Below are 24,639 nucleotides of genomic sequence, written 5' to 3' on the forward strand. Positions count from 1 at the left end.
CACTGAGGTGAGTGACGAGATTAAATTAAACTGTTTATATGTCATAAACATACACACATACATTTTGTGTGTGTATGTATATATATATATATATATATATATATATATATATATGTATATATATATATATATATATATATATATATATATATATACACACACACTATACTGATATAATGTGTGTGTGTGTGTATATATATATATATATATATATATATATATATATATATATATATATATATATATATATATATATATATATATATATATATATATACATATATACATATATATATATATATATATATATATATATATATATATATATATATATATATATATATATATATATATATGCTATAGCTAACAGCGTGTCTAGATAGTACTGAGGAGAATGTGGGCGTACAGAATGTAATATGTCTAAAAGGACTGGGGAAAGTGACGTGAGACTCTAGAAAGGACTAGGGCGAGCAATGGTTTACAAACAATATACAGCCCATATGGAGAGAGAGAGAGAGAGAGAGAGGAGAGGGGAGAGCAATATATAGATGTTGATGATTATATATATAAAAAAAATCAGCAACATATAATAATTATTCGTACTCGCACAATCAGTGGCCATGAGGAGAGTAATATATTGATAGGAATGAATCGGTAAATGAAAAGTCGAAATCAACAACATAAAATTTGGTGAGAACGGAAAAGGGAGACCTTCACTGCGAGCAATTCCGTCTGTAACATCTTTCTCTTTCAGACAAAATTGTTAACATAGTTTCCTATGATTTTTCACATGCCGCAAAGTGAGTTACTATAGGTAAGACAAAAACGAGAACCCTTACTGAGAGATATTGATGGAGAAAACAGACGACTGCGTGATTAATGAGGTGCAGTGACCTGAAAGTAACGCGAGATGAACTTCAACAAAAATAAAGACAAAGAGAGAGAGAGAGAGAGAGAGAGAGAGAGTTACAAAAGTCCAGATATTACAGACGAATGCACTCTTTGACTTGCAGCGTCAAAGAGAGGATTAATTGGACGGTTTTTTGAAGAACAAATAGACATTGTCACTGCCAACAAAGAGTGGGCTCGTCGGGCCTCCGAAAAGTTCAAGTGCGAATTGTAATCACTTCCGCCATTTTCTGTGGACGGTTTCTGGCACCAGGTGTAATCCCCTTTTCTGTGTCTCCTCTCTCTCTCTCTCTCTCTCTCTCTCTCTCTCTCTCTCTCTCTCACACATGTCCGTCCATCCAGTAGCTGGCTCAAATAACATTTGGGAAGCAGCGTCAGCGGAACCCAGTTGTAATTCTCATCCTTCCTAACACCCCACCTTTCTCTCTCTCTCTCTCTCTCTCTCTCTCTCTCTCTCTCTCTCTCTCTGGGGCGGTTATCCACTGATGGACTCTATTAACATTTTAAAATCCTCTTCACCAAGTTTAAAAAAAAATTCTGTGAACTTACTCGTTCCTCTCTCCCTCAGACCAAGCATGAACCTTTCAAAGTCAGTCTATAGATAATGAATGACTGAACAACGCCTCGACGTTTCCAAACTCTAGAGAAATCTACGGTCAGTTTGAATCAAGCTGAGGAGATTAAATAGACTAGTGTGTTGGGAGTGGTAACACTCGTATTGATCAAGAACGTGGATTTTAAAGTAAAGATCAACGGGCACTGATGTTTGTATACATACAACTCTTTTCATGAGTTCTTAAATATCATCGATATTGTCAATGTTTCCTCAGTTGCCACGTTATTTTTTCTAATTGAATGGCACCAAGATGAGATACAGGTGACAAAGACTGTGGCAATGCCAAACGCATACTGATGCAATGCTCTCGACATTTCTCGACGATGTAAAGGTTATGAACATTTCTGCTATTCGCGTAAGGCACCGAATTCTGAGATTTACTCTCTTGATAACGATTTTGCCGATCATGATAGACCTGACTGGCTGTGACTGCCAACCAGAAATGGCGAAGATGATTGACATGTATAGTAATTTAGCGAATATCCAATACGCATGATTGATATACAAAGCAACTACAAAGAATGCGTCAATATTTTTTTTTTTTTTACAGAACATAGTTTACAATGCACAGCTCACAAAAAACCGAGACCAAAAATGCACTAATGATAAAAAAAATAAAAATCACAATAATATCATGACATAAAAGTAGGTTAGATACCTGCAAGTAACACATAGTATGAAAGCCAAGAAGAAGAATAAGCTAGTCCATCACACCGCTTCCGTGTTACGTAATCTTTCGACGTTCCACGTAAGATGAATATCAACGATCAGGATCAACTGCTACATTGGAAATGAAACTACCTGAAGCTCTGCAGGATTTAATTGCCTAACTGTTTATATAACCTTCCTGTTCGTCTTATCCAAGCTGGCTTGGGGACATTTCCTTATTTGATGAGCTCCATAAAAAAAAAGGTACTGAATCCGTACAGAACTAAATGGAAAAAAATGTATTCAGGAAACCAGAATAAAGAGACACTTAGGTTATGTAATGAAAAAATAACGTCAGTAGTTGTCTGAGCAATCGTTGTATTTACGACAAGAAACAACTGATGTAGGCTCCAGTCCCTTCTCTGACGATCGATGAAGAGGAGGATATGATTTTGTAGAACAACTAAATCAGGAAAAATATCCAAGCAAACAGATGATAATTCAATTCTGTAACTAGAGAATAGCATACCTAACTGGTTAAATGATATGTGGATTGCAAGATTTTGTTCATATGAAATCTAAACGATGGTCTATGGGGGTAAGGGTGGGGAGGATGGATCCGAAGCATAAATGAAGACAGTGGGAAGAGTTTTCATGAAACCATTATTCATATTATCATTATCATAATTATTTAAATTATGTACACGTCCAAATGGAACAGGCAACAACAACCTCAAACATGAATAACAGGCTTTCACGGAAAAGCATACAGTATGTGGAAAAAAATATGATAAAAAAGCATAAAAAAACAAACTAACAAGAACTGACATATATAAAAACCAGGTCATAAAAGACGTATAATCAATCAGTTCTCAAAACGAGCCGACCTTTAATAAGCTTCAACGCCTCGCGATGCGGACGACAAAACCATCTCTCCGCGGCGCACGCGGAATGTACGACATAATCACGAGAGATAATACTCATTTCAGACGCGTCTTAGTCGAGTCAACGTTATATACTCCGGAGGGTTATATCATCACGCCAAACCATCCCACGTAATAATCAGGTTATGACGATGGATGGTGAAGCTGAATGTTGCGTTAGCGCTTGGAATTCGGGATGTCTAAACTTCGTGAAGGCTTGGAGTAACATGAAGAACGTTTCTCGCTGACAGGCGAAAACCATAGCAGAGCTGACGCATACAAATAATTAAGTTACAGAAATAGTCAAGTTATGACACCAGATGGTGAAGCTGAATGATATGCTAACGCCTGCCAATCGGGATGTCTAAATTTCGTGAAGGCCAGAGGAACATAATTTTGTTTTTTTTTGTTTTTTGACATAAAAACGTTCCCAGCACATAGACGCTGATCATAGCAGAGTGGAAGCACGCAGACAATCCTTACAATCCTTTGACGTAACTTAATTACGTCAAAGGATTGTAAGGCTGAAAGCTACGTAAGCACTATCCTTCGGTATGTCAAAATTTCCCGAAATCTCTCGGCAGATCATGAAGCCATTTTTTTGTAGCGAGACGCTTATTATAGCACAGTGGTCGGATTGAGAAGAAGGCGGCCATGAATCGATATTATTACGTCATTAGCTTCAAGTGAGGAGACTTCAGACCACCTTACGGAGGATTAACGACCTTCTCTTGGGGTTTCTTGTCGACTGTTCGGTTTCTGGTGCGTCCCAGTGGCGTAGCTGTCATTCCATCAGTCGGGGAGGGCGGGGCTAAGTGGGGCCAAGATATATTTGGTGGGGGTGGGCCAAAGAAAATTACACAAAACTAATGTACCAATTCTGTAATTAGTAAAATATGCTATTCTTAAATGTATATAACTATGCATGTGAATGAGGGAAAATAATAGTATTAGTAATTTGTAAACCTGTGGTTAAAGTCGCTTTCGACCGTCGTAGGACATGGTCACAAGGGCGAGAATATCTACTTTTGACCACTAAAGGGTTAATGTTTAGCTACAAAGGGAATTTCAACTGGAGGTGCAAGTGCCCCCCCGCCCCCCGGACCCCCATAGCGACGCCACTGGTGCGTTCTCCTCCTTCGGTACGATTATGTGTGACAGTGAAGGCTTTGATCGGTGATAAACTTCAAATTAGACTGAAAAAATTTCACTGAAATACAAGGAAAGAGTAACATCGGCTACTCGAGATTAAAGATTTATTTTTCTTACATGTTTTGGTTTCTACTGGAAGGAAGGTTTGGCTTTAAAAAAGCAGACACAGTAACTTTCTGAATTGGTTGAGATATCTTTTTAAATAAAACTGAGAAGAAAAAGAATGAGAACCCCTCATCAACATAACTGATAAATTTTAAATCTAGTTCTTTAATATTCATTAATCACCACTGATGATAATTAACCGCGATTATCAAAACTTTTGGCTTTATTGCAACTCTATTTGCATACTGCAACGAGCGCAAAAAATTCGTCTGAAGACCTCATTTAACCTAGCCAAAATTAGCCAAAAGTTTTCAGCTATATTTTGAAGAAAAATTTTCTTTTCTCTCTTTTACCAGTCTTACCTATTTCGCGCGAACTCTTTTTTCATAATTCATAAGTCTTCTGTTTTCAAGCAAACCATAAACATCTATTTTCACTTTGCACTAATCTTCTTACTCCCTGCCAATGCACATCCCAAAAGTCTAAAGCAGGTTCGAAATCAAGCATGATATTAGCTAAAGATATTGACTGAACACATACATTCATAGGTACATAAACTGAAATATTAAATATTTAAACAAACAAAAGCAGTACACACACACACACACACACACACACACACACACACACACACACACACACACACACACACACACACACACATATATATATATATATATATATATATATATATATATATATATATATATATATATATATATATATATATATATATGTGTGTGTGTGTTTTGTAGTAGTGTCAACGTTTTTGTAAATCTCCTGGTCTTGCGTTTATCCTTATTCGTGAGTTAAAAGGGAAATGGCTGTCTGTATTGTCCGTTTCATTTCTCTAGATTTATCCCTTATCAGGTAAAAGGCTTCTGACTTAAAAACAAAAAAACCTACGAAAATTATAGTTAATTCCTATGACATCTCCTAAGCACCGTACTCGTGTTGTCATTAGTCATGCAATTCAAAACCTGATCATCACTTCTTGGTAATGATTAACGTCAGACACTGCACCGTCATGTTAAACTCTACGGGTACTCTTTGCATTACTTGCCAGAGCCTATTAAAACAAAGGTGACATTCCTGATCATTCATGCATAAATCTGACGATCTTCTTCATTTCTTTTATGAAGGGTAGTTACAGAATCATGTAACACCGTCAACTGACATCAGGTCTCATCGTCATTAACGTTTATGATGTAGATAAGGAGAGTTTTTATAAGGATGCCATACTCTCACCGTGTGGTTCTTCTCCTTGCGGATGTGATTTTACTGTTGAGTGCCAATGGCCATGATATAGTTAGTGACACCCACGTCAATAAAATGAAGCATATTTACTACAAATAATCTTAATTTTACATCGCTCTGTAAAGAGAGGTAAGGTGTCTTGGGAACTTTAACAGGAGAGAAAATATAAAGCTTCTGACGTCTAAATAATAGGCCAAAATGAGGAAGAGAAGGTGACGAAGGAATGGCCAAAAAAAAAAAAATTAAATAATACACTAACAAGAAAAAGATACCAACTTCAAAATAAAAAATAAAAAAACAACGAATATAATCCGGTAAATCTCAATAATAAAAGTCTCATTTTCCCTCCCTTTTGAGAGGATTTAGGCTCCACCACTTCAACCATTTATGCTCCCAGTCCGAGAAGCACTGGAGAGCCTAAAGGGGTCATGCCGAATATTTTGGGGGAGAATGAGTGAGCCACAATATGCCACCATGCCCATATCTACCTTCGTTGTCCGAGAAGGATTTTGTTTTTGTCAGCTAACAGTCATTTCTCTTTAGCATGAGTTTGAAAACGTGTTAGATGCCAGTTTTTTTATGGTTTGTGTTTGTTTGTTTGTTTGTTTGTTTGCACGCGCCTATGTGCGTATAAACCATCAACTGAACTAGACAACTAAATACGATGAATGGTATAAAAAATCTTTTACTCTGGCGAATTTGATGAAGTCATTAAATTTACGCTGTATGAAAATCTTTTGAAAAAGTATTCATGGTTTGATAACTATTAAAAGAGTACAATTAATTCTATATAAGTAAAATGAAACAGTAAGGGAACATGGCAGAATTCAAAGTAAAGAAACTTAAAAAAAAAAAATATTGTAACTACTTTGTTTGTCATTTTGCAAGCTGTCTTGATAGTGCAGGCGTAACAAGAGGAAAATAATATTGTTGGAGAGGCTTGAGAGAATTTCTAAGTAATAATCAGCAGATATTCCAAACGCAAAATGATTGACATTTTGGAAGCTGTTTGCCACACGAGTAAGAAAACGGTCGAAAGAATTTTTCAAAAATATAAAAAATGTGTGCTAAAGGAAATATTCAACTGGAATTTCAGAGAGACCGTCCAGGGAGACTTTGGGTCGAAGAGTTAAGACCCAATGAATAGCACTGGAATATTGAGAAATGAGGACGCTAAGAGGTCATGAGTATTTGAGGAGTGGTTATTTAGGCGACTGAAGTGGACAGATATGATTATGAATATGGATGTGTTTGACAACGAGAGAGTTGTGAGATTTGCTGCCACATAACAAAGGAGAGAAACGAAGAAAGTGGAGGGGTTTATTTTCTTTTATTGGAGATGGAAAGTGCCAACTGTAAGTATAAAATATATGTGACCAAATTGAAAAAGAAAACTGAAATGATAATGAATTTTACTTTCGAAATTTGTATTACTCAAACTTGACTGGGTTTTTTTTCTGTAGGCTGAAATGTTACGCTAGATTTTCATACACTTTTTCTTGTCGAATATAATTCTAATACTCATGCTGTTAATATTAACACCAAAAGTCTAAGAGTGTGCTGTTATGAGATGGTTTACTATGTCAATTGGTAATAAATTATAACCTCTGTATATATAACAATATTAACATGTCACACAAAAGACATTTATTGACACCATCATGAGCATTATGGTTTATTTTTTCCTCAAAGGTGATTTACACCCAGGTCTAAATGGGACTGAATGTTATGTTATCTTTAGAGTCCATAAAATTTCTAAATGATGTCCGCTTTGCAGCTACCCAGGCTATTTAGCTCTAAATTTCAAATATGTTCTACTACTTTGGTTGTTTTTAGTAGCAACTAATTTTACGGTCTGTTTAATGGATCGTAAAAATGGGTGACTCTGCCATCGGCTTTGTAATGTCGGAATTCGGACCTCTTTTTTTATAATTGCCACAAAATCATAAATATTATAGTTTTTACCTTATTTACATCCTTAAGATCTAAAAATATACTTACTCGATGTTTTCATCTTCTTTGTCTTGAGAACTCAAGGTCGAAAAATACTGAATGAAAATAATACATTTTCAAGATCTTGTACATCAAATAATTTTTATGAGTGGTGACAGGATTCTTTACATAATCAAAGGCAGAGAGCGCCATGACTTCTAAAATGATGGTATATACACCTTTGAGAGTGGCAGGAAACAGAGGGGAATTTAGTTTCAAATTCTGGAAGCCTGTTATGTAATGACCAAACCGGTTAACCCTCCAGTTCCAAACTTACGTAAAAATAAGGGGGTGACAGAGGCACTTTTAAATTAAGGTGGCATACCCAAGGATGATCCGTGTGTTAAAGAGTACTCTGTCCTAATGACTCAGATGATTATGTAAATGTAATGTGAAGCATAAGCAGGAAAAGGAAAGTTCTCACTATATTTCCTAGACAATTGCTGTTCTGTGACACCTTTGCCTTTCATATTGTAACCATGTTTTTAAATTTTCCCCTTTTTCTTGAGGTAAAGAAAAAATTCTTTATGCTTCAGTATCTCATCTGAATTCATTGTCTGGGCTAGAATTTGATCATAAACAAATCTCGTCATATACAAAAGAATTTCGAAATACTGACTTTGCAAACAAAGTAACCTAAAAACTAATCAACATACGAACTAACAAATTTAGAAGTGAGGCAAGTTACAAATAAAACGATTTATACGCAAGGTAACTTAACACCAAAGCAATCTGAATAGAAAACTACTCATAAACAAAGTAACTTACACGCAAAGTAACTCACAAACAAAGCAACTTGCATACAAAACAAACTACTAACAGAGACAATTTTCAAAAGGATCTCGGTGAAATGTTTTTTTCTTTTTCTATTCCATCTGCATATAAAACTCATTCGCAATTTTTTTTTATTTATTACAGCTGTTTAGCTAATACCCAAAATAATCTGACCGTTTTTTTTATTAGTTAATACTTATGTGCTATATGCGTTCCATCTCAGCGTTCAGTACTGAAGGCAAATGACAAGAAATTACATAGGCAAACATGGAAATAAATTGTTACTGTATCAGATTTATCTTTCGTGTTTAGAAATAAAGGGTTATAAACAAATATTTGACAGCTCCTGGTGCCCTTGTATGTCACAAAAAAAAAAAAAATAGTAATAAACACTGCATGCCTTGTTCATGTATGTGAGTGCATATGTATTATGAAGGAGAAGCGCGATGCAAATCTTGACATACTATTCTACATAGTTACGCGAATATCAGAAGTGACTTGTTTTCATATGTGTCTGTGAGTGCAAGTGTGTACCAGCAGAATTAATTATACTGTTACCATTATCCGTGTTACTGTTGTGGTTGCAGCTCGAAATGATTAACTTTTAGGGCAAGTTATTTCAGAGTGGAAAGGTTATCATCTCGCTAAGGCGAGGAATCAATATAATCTATTTCTCCGTTCTTGGAAAATCTTTCTGACAGAAAAATACACACTATAATATTACAATTTTCGGCGGCTTCAAGGTTTCTCATCCGGACACATTATTATTATTATTATTATTATTATTATTATTATTATTATTATTATTATTATTATTATTATTATTATTATTATAATAATAATAATAATAATAATAATAATAATAATAATAATTATTATTATTATTATTATTACTATTAATATTATTATTATTATTATTTTTATTCTTATTCAAGAAAACGAATGACAATTATTTAATATATCTGCAAGAAATTTAACTGACGTCTGCAAGAAAATCGACAGATGTCTGTTGAAAACGAAATGATGACTGCAGGCAACCGCTAACCAACTTGAAGGCAAGACACGTCGTTCTTTTGCGCTTAATTTATGGAGTCAAAATATAACTGGAGGTTGATTATCATGTAAGATGAAATTATCTCCGATAATTTGAAAGAGTTACATCACTCATGAAGACGTTCATTATTTGTTAGGCTTTCGCGGAACCGAGGAATGGTGTTTTTTCGTAATTTCAACTAAAGTCGGAGAACGCACAAATTTCAAGTGATTGCTGTCATTATAAATTTACTCTGCAGCATTTTGTTTTTTAAGATATCTTTCTCAAGTTCATTTTCCGAAAGGATCTGAAGCTAAAAAAAATTCTATAGAATAATAATTTTTTGGTATAGATATTCTTATAAGTTTATTTCCGAAAGGATCTGAAGCTAACAAATTTCTATGGAATAACATTCTTATGAGAAGTTTCTGTAACAATATATTACAGGTCAAAGGCAGCTAACTCACCAATACGCCAAAGAGTTCAAGCGTACCTGTCTTCAATAGCATGCCTGCAAACTTTTATATTAGATTGGCTAAGTGATTTTCAAGTACATTAAAAACGTAACATTGCGGTGCAAATGATGAACCTCATATATTGCTATATTTGTCAACTATACCAAGTGAAGGTTACTATTGCTTTTACGATTCTAGTTGTTCAATCAATCAATCAATCAGTCTGACTGCCCAGAATGTTACAATTATGGTTCATGCATTGCACATTTCTAGTTAATTGTCCGTCTATCTACTTTTTATTTACGTATTTTATCTTGTTTGCTCGGCTGCTATCAGCTTCAAAAATAGCGTCTGTGGACGTTTGACAAAATGTCAGCGTCAGGGAAATACACTGGCTCTGTTGGATCTAGGCTACACAAAAGCTAGTTTGTTAAGCTGGTATTTAAACTTGTTTTTTTTCGCAACATAAAAAACTAGCATTTCAAGAAGGTATCTCGGGCGTTTTTCTTTTATCCTCCAATAAAACCAATAAATGCAACTCCTTGTTTATTTATTTATTTTTTTTTTTTGAGTCCCATATTCGGAGAGTTGCTCCCCCGTTTGTTTCCCAATTTGCATCAGTGGAGTAAAAAAAAAAAAAAAATGTCTCTGATCGGGCGTGTAGTTTGGACCACTGGTTCTGCAACTGTGTTGGTCATTATTCCTTACCTGCTTGCGTGATATATCTTTTGGTAAAGTTATTTGATTATTTCTTTGTTTTCATTCGTATGCTTAATTCCAAAAATTACCTATCCAACTATCTATCCTTCTTTTCTATCCAGTAATACATTTAAAAATTACCGTAATACATACAGGTCTCCTTAATATATACTGTATATTTGGCTTCGTTCAATCCTTGTGTCTGAAAATAACGACAATTCATTTTCTTTGCTGAAATGTGACTCTGACCGGCTCCTAATAAGAACCGTCCTTACGACGACAAAACTAGAACGAGCTTCCAAATCAAGTTATTGCTTCACAAAAAATCAGGGTTCAATTGTAGGGTCCAAACTCAGTTGATCTATTAACATTTCAATTCACGACTTTCAGTATCTTTCGACTCCACGCCAAGTTTTTATTTTCTCTTATCTTTTTTTTTTAATTACTTGATAATTACCACAAGGAAAATTGTCCGCTCTAAAGCATACATCATTAAGTAATACGGCCATTGTGCTGTCATATTATTTAATAGAAAAAAAAATAATAATAATAGGAAAGAAAACAATGACAAAATCAACAACACGAGTAAAAATATAATAATAATAATAATAATAATAATAATAATAATAATAATAATAATAATAATAATAATAATATACTAAAAAAATACACCATAGTAGCATGAGTTTAATGGAGAGTAAACCATTAGTGTTATGTATATTTATATATTTAAAGACAATCAATATAGATAGCTTTCGGGAACTTGTTCCTGAAAGCTATCTACTGTATATTGATTTATCTTTAAATACATGCACATATACATACCTGTGGATTTGCTTCTCCAATAATAATAATAATAATAATAATAATAATAATAATAATAATAATAATAATTACTGTTTATTGCTCATGATCCCCAGTGACTTCGTCTGCCCCTGTGTCTTCATGCACCATTAGGCACAAGCAGGCGCTGTGACAATTTAGATTTTACTTGAAATACCTCAATCAGATATCCATGAAAAACTGGCCGAAGAGCAACGCTCTGTTAGAAACTAAGTTAATTACCCTGCAGGTTATTTAGTGAAGAAGATACCGTAAGGGACTTTCGTTAACATTTAAATTATATATATATATATATATATATATATATATATATATATATATATATATATATATATATATATATATATATATATATATATATATATATATATATATATATATATATATATATATATATATATGTACATCTATCTATATATACACTGTATATATGCAGTATATACTGTATATACTATATGTATATATATATATATATATATATATATATATATATATATATATATATATATATATATATATATATATATATATTATATAAATTATTATATATATATATATATATATATATATATATATATATATATATATATATATATTAATTACTCTGCAAGATACTCAGTGAAGAAGATACTGTAAAAGACTTTCTTTAATATTTAAACACACACACACACACACACACACACACACACACACACATATATATATATATATATATATATATATATATATATATATATATATATATATATATATACAGTATATATTACCCTGCAAAATATTTAGTGAAGAAGGTGCCATAAAGGACTTTCTGTTAACATTTAAATATATATATATATATATATATATATATATATATATATATATATATATATATATATATATATATATATATATATATATATTTATATATATATATATATATATATATATATATATATATATATACATACTGTATATGTATATATCCCTTTAACAATTTAGACTTAATAATAAAATTAGTAATACGGTGTATACCTGCAATGTATGTTGTGGGGTTCTCCGTAAACAGCTATCGTTATGGAAGTTCTCTGCAAAGGCGATTCACCCTCAATTTTACAGTTGAAGAATGCATGTGATAATTAAATGGACTTTTTTCTTTATAGCTACCTGCTATCAATAATAATAATAATAATAATAATAATAATAATAATAATAATGAGTATGTTCTCAACCCTCCCTTTAATATATCTACTGAAAAATTCACATCAATCTCAATGTTGATTGCTACCATTTTATAGTGATGAGATTATGGGATCTCAAGATGAAATTTGGCATTAATGAGAATGACTCGCAAATAACAAGACTTAATAAGCTTCAACTCCCCTTTGCCCTGCACTGGACCCACCCACATGACTACAAGCGTAGTTCTTATAAAGCACCAGCGTCATACATTAACCTAGAAAGCTATATCTAAACTATAAAAGCCAATTAGATGAGCTATACCACTCATTTTAAAGGATACCCACTCGTAAACTTACGTTGCAAACATGTAAAAACTGAATTTGCAATTTTGCAGACTTGAGCCCCCACCCCCTCCCCAAAAAAAAGACTAAACAAAAACGAAAGTGGGTCTTCTTATTTGCCCGTTGGTTCCTCTGTTGCTATGAAAAAAAACGACCTTGGTCTGCGTTGGCAACTCGTCTGACATAGTACGATTTAAGTCTCCTTTTTTTTCAGACTTTATGTATGAGGAACGTAGGGTTGAATTTCGCCTGCTTCCCTCAGCGCTGTTCTACCGTACATCATCTCATAATTCTATATAGTTTCATTAAGCTGTCAGATTGGCCTAAGAACTCTCAAAACTGGAAGCTTTCTAATCAAAGCAAATCAGTAATATATATGTAATTTATAATAAACCGAATCCTTTGGGCTCCCATCGCACCTACTACGTGCCAAGGGTAACATGGTTACGGGTAAGTTGCTAGTTTTGGCAGTCAATGTCGCCGTTTCAGGCAGGTGTTTTGGGGTATATAAAGGGGAACCACCACACCATGAGCACGCCAGAAACCCTCAGTAGCCTTATTGAAAAGGAGTTCTGAGACCAAGCGAAGGCATCATGAACAAACTGGTAAGTTTGGAAACAAAGTTTCTCATTCAGTTCGTGAACCATTTCTTTTCTTGACTTCAGATTTTTATTTCAAACTCTAGCCATTTTTCAGTTGATTTCCACGAACATTTGGAGGTAAAGTTTTCTTTCCGCCTTTTGAATGCCGATTGCAGTGAATTTTACGTTATATTTTCCTTTTCGTTAGTTAAATGTCTACTTCAGAGAATTTTCCACCAACATTTTGTGTTAAATTTATTTTCGTTACTTAAATGTTAACTTCAGTGAACTTTCCGACGAGATTTTCGTGTTAATTTTTTCTTTCCCTTATTCAACTGTCGATTTCAGTGAATATCCCCCGACCCCAACCGACAATTTAGGAAAAAATATTTATTTTCCAATTTTAAATTTGATATAATAACCTTGTTTGGGAAGAATGTTCTCACATATTTTCATGCTTTCGATAAATGAATATCTCCGAATCTCTTCATTTTGCAGCCAATGCGTTATCCAATCACTGAGTTTCTATTCGCAATCCCCATTTGATGATAAAAACTCAAAATCAGGTTAAAGATCTCAAAAGGTTTCGTAATCGCGAGGGCGCAGTATCTCATTTCACAGAGGAAATATTCTCATAGAGAAAATAGCTTTAGGGAAACCAGAGCATGAATATTTCTCACTCTCTTGGCGTAATCTCATATTTCATGGATGAAATCATTTGGAGAATGGAATAACACTCAAAATGCAGACTTATAATTGGGGATGGACATTTCAGGTTCTCTTGATATATATTTATAGCTCATTATGTTGCATTGTTTTATGAATCTTTCAGAAATTTATGTGAACTAATTACCTTTATTTCTCTTTGCTGTGCCCTCATTTCTAGATATGTCATTAAAGTTATTAGCAAACTTATTGTCCCAATAACATGGTCATTTAATGGTCCAACATTACGCTCTTTTGTTCGCGTTTGCCTTAAGTTTTAATTTGACCAATGAATTTATTATGTATCTAATAATACTTTAAGCTGACTCGTGTCCTCAATTATTTCCATCGCAATCTGATGTATAACAATGCTCTGCTGATACAATTAAAAGCAACCGATATTAAAACCAAGTCTCACAACTTCTTATTTGAATATTACATTTTTGTTTTAACTTTTGCTGTAACAACGCCATGCAATTTCAAGAATAAAATATATTTACTAAGGGATATTTAGTTGATATTCACATCAGTGCTCATATCTGTTCATAAATATGTTTACACCGTACATAATTGTGTACTGGTCTTGCCTATTTCGCTCTTTAGTAAACAAATATAAATCTTTGTATTTGGAAGACAACGCAATACTCATAGCCAAGAATTAATTCATTTTACTAAATCTGACCTTATTTTCTGTCTTTCTAGGGTTTTATCTGTCTGTTAGCTGTTGGGGTGAGTGCCGTTCCTGCACCCCAGTTCCGTGGACTCATCAGTCACTCGGGAATCGTCAGACCCGATGGCAACAACGTCCAGTTCACTCAGGCTCAGGCTGACAACTTCCTCCTCGTTGGACCCTCTGGAATCGTGACCAAGGACGGCAGGAACATCCAGCTCACTGACGACCTCCAGTTTGTCCACAGGCTAAGCGCAGTGCAGGTTTCGTCAGTGCAAAGGGCAACATCGGACATTCTGGAATTCTGAGAGCTGATGGAACCACCGACCTCTTCAGTCACGACCAAGCTCACAACATCCTGTTGATTGGACCATCAGGAATCGTCACCAAGGATGGCAGGAACATGCAGTTGACTGATGACCTGAGAATCGCTCACAGATCAAAGAGACACTTGATCGGCGACTCTGGAATGATCACTTCTGATGGTATCCCCATCCAGTTCTCCAGGCCTGGAGTCACCATTCTCCTGGAAGGTCCCTCTGCCTACGTCATGTCTGACGGTACCTTGGTGCAGAAGCGTGCCAAGAGATCCGCTGTGACCTTTGGCAACGTCGTTGGACATTCTGGCCTCATCACCAACACAGGGCGGCAGATCCAGCTGCCTCCTGGTGTCTCAGTAGTCAGTGCTGGTCCTTCAGGAGCCGTTCTCTCCAATGGAGAGAACATCCAGTTCTAAGGAGGGAGCCATCTACAGATTTTAACGAATGAACTCACTTGGTGATATCAAGAGAGTAAAGAATTTATTTTTTGAGATTTATGGAAAGAATTTATATAAATAAAGCATTCTATAACAACAATACATTACGTTTCTTTTGCATCCAGATTTCAAATCACATCTATTCCAAATGAATTAAAGAAGAAAAAATTGCTACTTTGTCAACCCTTTTTGACTGGATGTCAGCTGTTCCTTATGGTTAGGCAGAAAGATGGAACTGAAATAAAGCTTGAAACCGTCTCAGTGTACAAAGTTCATAATTATCTCTGTCAAAAAATTAAAGATGCTTGCATTTTATAATGGATATTGGTTGAGAAAAGAAATAGTCTGTCACTAAATGTAATATCCAGTTATTAAGGTTTATATGAAATTACCTAAATTCAAGATATTTCTAAAGTTTTATGATAAATGTATACTAAAAGCCACAGTGTCCTGTCGTTAATGGTTGACTTCATGAAACAAGATCGCTTGTTCTATCTCTACAGGATGGAAGAAAACTTTTATCTCATGTCCACTGAATCACACACACACACACACACATAGGTTCACGTGGAAGCACATTTTATAAGTAGAAGGATTGTTATTGATGTTGTTTTATAGTAGGCGTAGGCCTACCAAGTCTGGTGCTCCACAGTTTCTCTCTCTCTCTCTCTCTCTCTCTCTCTCTCTCTCTCTCTCTCTCTAAATGGGAAATAAGGTAGTTTGTAGATTTAGATAAGATCTGTAGATGATAAGCAAGTGTTTTAGTTAGAAGGACTACAAGGCTGAACTCCAGGGAAAGCAAGAGCACTGACTAGCCTATCTTATACAAAGCTCTCCCTTATGATTCAGTGTGCAGTTGGCAACACATGCAAGTAGTTTTCATCAACACTTAAAAACATGTCATTGACATGCCACCAAAACAACAGGTATCGTTGGTTCGTAATACTTCCCTTTTGTATATGGATGATGTTAATATCTCGTTTTTAAATCTCCTGTTCTACCATAGTGGGAAAATTATCCTCTCGTTTTGACCACTCTTTTTCTCAGACAATGGTACGGATGATTTAGACTGTCACCCAGCTTAGCTTCCTTCCCTAATTTTCAGTTCAGTGATGAAATTTCGTTATTATTTTTCGTGCCTGTTTTCTGACAGAGGACGAAGCACCAATTCATTACTCAGGGGTGGTTAAGATAAATGTGAGATGCAAAAGAGTTAAATGAGATAACTTTTTTTTTTTTGCTCTATGCCACAAAAGTTTTTATGGTCATTTCTGGTTATTTCCGATTACTAAGATCGAAGACAATAAAAGGAATACTGTACTGTTCTCTATAAATGCATATATATGTGAATATATTATGAATATTGTTACATACCTTTTTAGTTTTCTGTACAAGAAAAATATTGAGATGGCTATTTGTCTGTCAGTCCGCACTTTTTCCGTCCGCCCTCAGATCTTAAAAACCACCAAGGCTAGAGGGCTGCAAATTGGTATGTTGATCATTCACCCTCCAACCATTAACCTTACTAAATTGCAGCCCTCTAGTCTCAGTAGTTTTTATTTTATTTAAGGTTAAATTTATCCATGATCATGCGTCTAGCACCGGTATAGGTGCCAACAACACAGGCCACCATCAGATCGTGGCTGAGAGTTTCATGGGCCGTGGCTGAGAGTTTCATAAAGCAATATACGCTGTACACAAAAATCCGATTGCGCCGAAGAAACTTTAGCGCATTTTTTACTTTTTTTCGATACCACTTCCCTTAACAACAAACAAGACTACAACATGCCAAGAGTCTCCCGGGCTCTTAATAGATCACTGTAACCATGGACAGTTATGCCTATGAGATAACCCAAGTCTCTACTGGCGTGTTCCACTCTTCAACAAGCATTGTTCCTGTACCACTCGTTGTTCAACCTCCATCCTATTGGAATAATTATGTGGCAGGAGAGTTGCCGTAGTCATGGGTCTCCCTGCTATGTACCAAAGAGAACTGGTCAAGATACAAAAAGGTTCATATATATATATATATATATATATATATATATATATATATATATATATATATATATATATATATATATATATATATATATATGTGTGTGTGTGTGTGTGTGTGTGTGTGTGTGTGTGTATGTATGTATGTATGTATGTATGTATGTATGTATGTATGTATGTATGTATGTATGTATGAGTGTGTATATAATATATATTATATACAAATATATACACATATATATATATATATATATATATATATATATATATATATATATATGTGTGTGTAATATATAATATATATTACATACAAATATGTAATATATATCAAAATGTGATTTATATTTTCAGGCGTCAATGACGTGAGAAAACTTTAACCACCAAGACAAATTACAAACTCATACAGTTATTACAACAGTTTCTGTGTCTTTATCACAAAATGTCTTGAGTAATGTCTTCCAAGCGTTAGTTGAATCAGAATGTTGTGTTAAAGCGTCGCTGGTATAGTGGCTAGTGTCTTGAATGCCACTCGGATGTCATGAGTTTGCGCCTCCCCCAGGCGATGAAAAATCACTGACTCTGTATTATGATCAGTTACTGCCGCAGTATGGGGTCTTTGGTGGGAGATTGAAACCAACATATTCTTTGGAAGCTTGAGTTTCAAGTCAGTGGCCTCGTGGGCTTGCTCCACTTGAGTAGGTTTCATCTACTGAATAAAATAAAATTAATCAAGTAAAAAATGAGCCGAAGTTTCTTCAGCGCAATCGAGTTTTCTGTACAGCGTATAATGCTGTATGAAACTCTCAGCCCATTAAGCTTTCAGCAACTGACTGGTGGTGGCCTGTCCTTGGGCGTTGCCAGACGCACGATCATGGCTAACTTTAACCTTAAATAAAATAAAAACTACTGAGGCTAAATAGCTGCAATTTGGTCTGTTTGATGATTGGAGGGTGGATGATCAGCATACCAATTTGCAGCCCTCTAGCCTCAGTAGTTTTTAAGATCTCAGGCCGAACAGAAAAAGTGTGGACGGACAGACAAATAGCCATCTCAATAGTTATCTTTTACAGAAAACTAAAAAAATATCGTTTAATTAAAGCAGTGAGCCAATTCACGAGGTTCACTGACCAGGTCACTCAGCTAGTCGCATACTTCAGTAAACTCGCTCTTAGAAAAACATTGTATAAGATATTTACTGATACAGGCAGAAGACTCACCGTAACAGCTGCAGGAGCTTATAAAAAGTTAATTGGACTAAAGCGTCATCATATTTCAGAAGTTCCATACATTAACGTCACTTGAAGGAATGAAGCGTACAAAATTATAGCAAAAATTTACCACAAAATAGTCATTCGTATAATAGATGTAATCTTTTATTGTGACTGTATATAGTTCATCTAGAAACTTTTTGTGAAGGCAAAGAGGAACGCTCTCAGATCCATAGGCTTTTCTCGTCATTTTGTGACCTGAAAATACCAGAGTACAGAGTTGCTGAGAACTTGAGCGATAAGATCTGATGAAATGGAGCAGTCTAAGGGTGAGTCAGAGGAAAGAAAGTCATAAAAAACAATCGTCTTTTTACCAATATTAGACTTCTACCTATTCCATACAGTTTCTATAATGCAACAAAGATCACAGCAGAATAAGATGACAAGTAAACTTGGCAAGCTTCTCTTTTCATTCTGAATAACGAGAAAGCAATAGTAATTAAAAAGAGTTTTGGATGGAAGTAGTGTTTGATAGAACAAGGGCATATGCTCAGTCCACCGAACCAACTCCTCGCTAGGCCTCTGAAACAGAAACAATGATCACCCCATAAATCATCACGAATATAAAAGATGCCTTAAGACTGTTTAAGTTAAGTATACCTTAGTTTAACCAGACCACCGAGCTGATCAACAGCTCTCCTGTGCTGGCCCGAAGGATTATATTTATTTTACGTAGCTAAGAACCAACTGGTTACCTAGCAACGGCACCTACAGCTTATTGTGGAATCCGAACCACATTATAACCAGAAATGAATTTCTATCACCAGAAATAAATTTCTCTAATTCTTCATTGGCCGGGCGGAGAATCGAACACGGGCCCAGCAGAGTGCTAGCCGAGAACGATACCAACCCGGCCATTAACGCCCCACTGACAGTTGGTGCGGGAGGTGATAAAAGAAGGGGCAACTGCCTAGGAAACTTTAGCAGTGTTGTTGTCACGAGAGTCTAAACGGGATTAAATAATGTAAGAGTAATTTTCATGATTAGTAGTACTAAGAGGAATGAGAGATTAGGCTGCTTTGCCATTCTGCATCAAAATACGTGTAGGTGATTAGATGAGTTCTAACTATTTGAGATTTTGAAAAGTTGGTAGCTTCTCAGCCACTAAAAGAAGTCCCTAAAGAATCCAGGCAATCCAATATACAATGAAATTCCACTGAAATTCCAAACTCAAGAAGTTTCGACATGTTAACGCAGAATGCAATGCCACATGAACACGAATCAAGTATGACAAAAAATATGTATATTCAGGGAAGCTTCAACGTCAGTTAAAGAAGGAAAATACTCTAACAGACTATGACTCAACAGTCACCATGGAATCTCCATCAGCATGATAATATTTATGAACATTGCAGAAGATGTATCTATGTTTAAAAAGAATTACACGCGCACTTTTACTTCGGGGGAGATACTAGCGACGGACCACTTGAACTGATTTTCAAAGAGAAAATTATGAGCAGAGAGTACAGATGTTGTCCAACACAGAAGTAGGTGGAAAAACTGTTCTATTCAGAGTAACTTATGGTGGAAGATTCATACCTCTTACCAAGTAACATGCCTACAATACCCTCACAACTTCAGAGGTACTAAAAATCCTTATATTCTATGAACCCCAACGTAGCTGGGGACTTAGGGTCACTACTTTCGAAGTCTATATTTAATTACCTTAGGAGGAAGCAGTGCAGTTTCCTCCAAAATGGACTGAGTGGAGAAAAAAATGTAATTTGGTGAACGTCGTAATTAAAAAGAGAGGAGTAAAAGAGATTGATAAGTAAAACGACTAGAATGTGTTTACATCATATACTCGACAGGAAGTAAAATAAAAACGTATCAACAGGATTATATTCCACAGTAAAAGATGTGTTACGTAAGTTTTGACTTGAGCTGAGGGTTAAAGGAATAAAGTTTTATAGCTTTCTTTAAAAAAAACTCAAATATATTTACTTACTTTTTAGTTTGATGTGCGATAGAGCAAAATATTAAAATACATTTAAAACACAATAATATTTAGGCTTCATGAAATGACTTTTCAAGATCTCCAGAACAAGCCACTTAACAACATATTGAGAAAACACCCTTTTTTCAGCTTTGAAAAAGTTTGAATAACTGATATCTTTGCAACAGAACAGAAAAAAACATACCTCAGCTTATTGTCTGTTTTATTTCTTTAGTCTCTTCAAGCTACCATTGTAAGAATCCCAATCAGTTGCCAAAGAAAAACTTGTTCTCACTGACTAGGAGAGCACGATGATGCTATAGCGAAAAGAAAAAAATGTGACCTTGGGAGGCTAACCTATACCATTCAGACCGGATTTCACATTCTAACCAGGTTAATCTACTTCCATATTGATCTTTCTTCCTAAATTCCCCCGAGTGTCAATGAAGGAAGTCATCGCTGAACGATAACTATCAATGAAATGAATAACATAAATAAATCAAACTGGTAAGGACAGCGTGAAGAGTCTATGGGCGAAAGTTCTGTGACAACCTGGCCGTTTAACATATGACCTTGCACTACTATACCCGGCGAGAGATGGGAGGGTGTGCTGCCCTCATCGGGTATATAAGGATGCCCAGAGAAATGCTCTTCACCAGTACGTCCTCAGTAGCCTTTAGTGCAAAGGATTTCTGAGTTTTGGCGAACCCACCATGAACGGATTGGTAAGTCTGAGAATCGACTTCGTTTGATTTTGATTGCTATTTTTCTCTTTTCAAAACTAACTTTTAAGTGTTCGAAAAAGGCTAAATCGTTTCTAACTTGGTCATCGTGTGTTTCCGCAATACATCTATGAACTCTGACAGTAATGCACTAGTTAGGCTATACCTTATATTCATAAAATCATCTGTATATCTATATGCTGTAACAACTTGCAAACTGATAAGCAAATAATAGGTCGTTTTATGTTTCACTAATATGTCTGAAAGCTATAACGATACATTTCAATAACTTATTCTATCCCGAAACATTTAATAATTTAATTACAATATATATGGATGGATAATTTAGAAACGTATGTGGAGACTTGGGTATCTGCCAAAGGGGCTATGATTTAGTTTTTCGAATAAGTGCTAAAATTCCAAATTATGAAAATTTTGAGTGGAAACGTCAACTGTAGGCATAAAATCAGAATATTATACAGAAAACTTATCCATAATTTACAGATTTCCATGAATACATGTATGGGCCAAGTAATAAATATCGTAAAGATTTCACAGATATAAATTATAGAAGAAAAAAAAAGTTTTCCAACAGTAAAAGAACAAAGAACGAAATCGCATTACTCGTATCTTGGAAAACCACCATACGCCCGTACCCCTAACCGGAGTTCCTCCATTGTACTGAAACATACATGCTTCCGTATTTCCTTCTTCTCCCTCTAGTGGCTTTCCCTCTTTTGACGTAAGAGCTCCGCTGGATTATGGCTGTTATACATTACGTCTGATCTTTATGCATTTCCGCCACATATGGAATTATCTCTACGGTGGTCCTCTTTCTTCATGCTCGGACAGGATGTGGGAGGGGTCGCTGGGAGTCTGTGTTTATGTTTGGTACCATTATGCGCGTTTGGTACCATTATGAGCGCGTGCATGTGGTGTAATTTTCTGTAATGCTGATGTACACACATATACAATATACCTTTACATATATGCATACCTAATCACGTAGACAATGACGGAAGAATAAATTACATCTCAGAGTAATTTTAATATTATTCCATCTTTATTATTTCTCACAATGCTTCAAGGAACAAATATTTATTATTATAATGGAAGGGACGGATCATGTAATTCGTAAGGGGAAACAAATATTTATCCAAATATTTGCTATGAAAATCACTACTTTTTTAATACATTCATTCAAATATATTTATAGAAATGTACTTCAAAAGTTAGGAATCAATACAGAAGTACTTTTATGCATTTAATTTTCATTTTTATTCCTCCCGTCACTTTCCAGTTTCCTAATTAAAATTTCTTATGTGCCTTCTTTCCAGGCTGTTATTTGCCTTCTGGCTGTTGGAGTGAGCGCTGGTCCAGCGCCTCAGTTCCGTGGATTAATCGGCCAATCGGGAATCGTCAGACCCGATGGCAACAACGTCCAGTTCACTCAGGCTCAGGCTGACAACTTCCTCCTCGTTGGACCCTCTGGAATCGTGACCAAGGACGGCAGGAACATCCAGCTCACCGACGACCTCCAGTTTGTCCACAGGGCTAAGCGCAGTGCAGGTTTCGTCAGTGCAAAGGGCAACATCGGACATTCTGGAATTCTGAGAGCTGATGGAACCACCGACCTCTTCAGTCACGACTAAGCTCACAACATCCTGTTGATTGGACCATCAGGAATCGTCACCAAGGGGGATGTGAACATGCAGTTGACTGATGACCTGAGAATCGCTCACAGATCAAAGAGACACTTGATCGTATGACTCTGGAATGATCACTCTGATGGTATCCCATCCAGTTCTCCAGGCCTGGAGTCACCATTCTTCTGGAAGGTCCCTCTGCCTACGTCATGTCTGACGGTACCTTGGTACAGAAGCGTGCCAAGAGGTCTCTTGAGAACTTTGGTCACACCATTGGAGAATCCGGAATTATCACCAACACTGGAAAACTGATCCAACTTCCTGCTCATGCCACGGTCGTCCAAGTTGGACCATCTGGTGCTATTCTTTCCAATGGGCAAAACGTCCAGTTCTAAATTGGGACTGTCTGAGAGTTTAGTCTCTCTTTCGTCTCACTTGGTGGTACATTGAACATATAGACTCTATTCGCATATAGAGCCCAATTGTAAAAAGAAAAGACTTTAAATAAAGTAATTTTAAATTAATGTTTCAAATTACACTTAATTACCTACTTAATCTATGTGTTCTTCGTTAAATCTGTTCTTGGTCTAATTACTTATACAAAAAGAGGATTAGAAACCTCTTCATAGCTGTTGATTTACTGCATAAACTGCAGTTTCTACAGTGCAACTGAATTTTTTCGGTTTGTTGACATAACAAAAAACTTTTATTGACAACAAACTTCCATTTAAAGATAGATTCTAGTGGAAGACGACAATGTTGACGAACACAATAAGCGAAGCTTACTATGCTGTGCATTCCTTACTTTACAAACGAGCGTAATTTACGACTATTTTTTTTTATTTATTTAGTGTTTTTCCCATAATCGTAAGTTTCTAACTATGTGATGTCTTGAAAAATTTTTCAACCGGCTGCAAATCACAGAAAGCCCGCAACATATAAATAATATGAACAGTCAATTCCATCACTGGAGGTTAGTTACACAACACAGGACAAACTGGTCGAAAATTATTGGCGCAATTTTCATATGTCTTAAGCAACAAAAATGCGCATAAAGTAGTACGCATGAACAAAGAACTGACAAGAAAAACACAAAAGAAAATAACATACGCCAAGAATTAAGTAGATAAAAAGGACTCAATATTGTAAGAAGAAACGATCTCTCATCAGGTACCAACAGGGATGACAACGGCAATTGGAGTCATTAGTACACTATAGTAATACTATAATGTATACTAATATTTCATTAAAAGTATAGTATTTGCATTAAAAGACAGTGTAAAACACGGGGATAATCTGATATGACTCGGCATATTCTTAAGAATTATTTACCAGTTTTCTAGTAACCTCTTTAATCCAAAATAACAATGAAAATTACTGGATATCAAAAAGTAGGAAAGTCTAGTAACTTTCTACTGGAAAGTATCCATAAAACTCCAGACAATACT

At 35.3% G+C, this 24,639-nt stretch overlaps 1 pseudogene; it reads left to right on the forward strand.

Annotated features, from left to right (window-relative positions):
- The window catches only part of LOC136846324 (uncharacterized), a 115,478-nt pseudogene extending 91,763 nt beyond the window's left edge, over nucleotides 1–23,715 (forward strand).
- Nucleotides 23,716–24,639: the final 924 nt, after the last annotated feature.

The sequence above is a fragment of the Macrobrachium rosenbergii genome, chromosome 15 (genome assembly GCF_040412425.1).
Source record: "Macrobrachium rosenbergii isolate ZJJX-2024 chromosome 15, ASM4041242v1, whole genome shotgun sequence".
Taxonomy (NCBI): Eukaryota; Metazoa; Arthropoda; class Malacostraca; order Decapoda; family Palaemonidae; genus Macrobrachium; species Macrobrachium rosenbergii.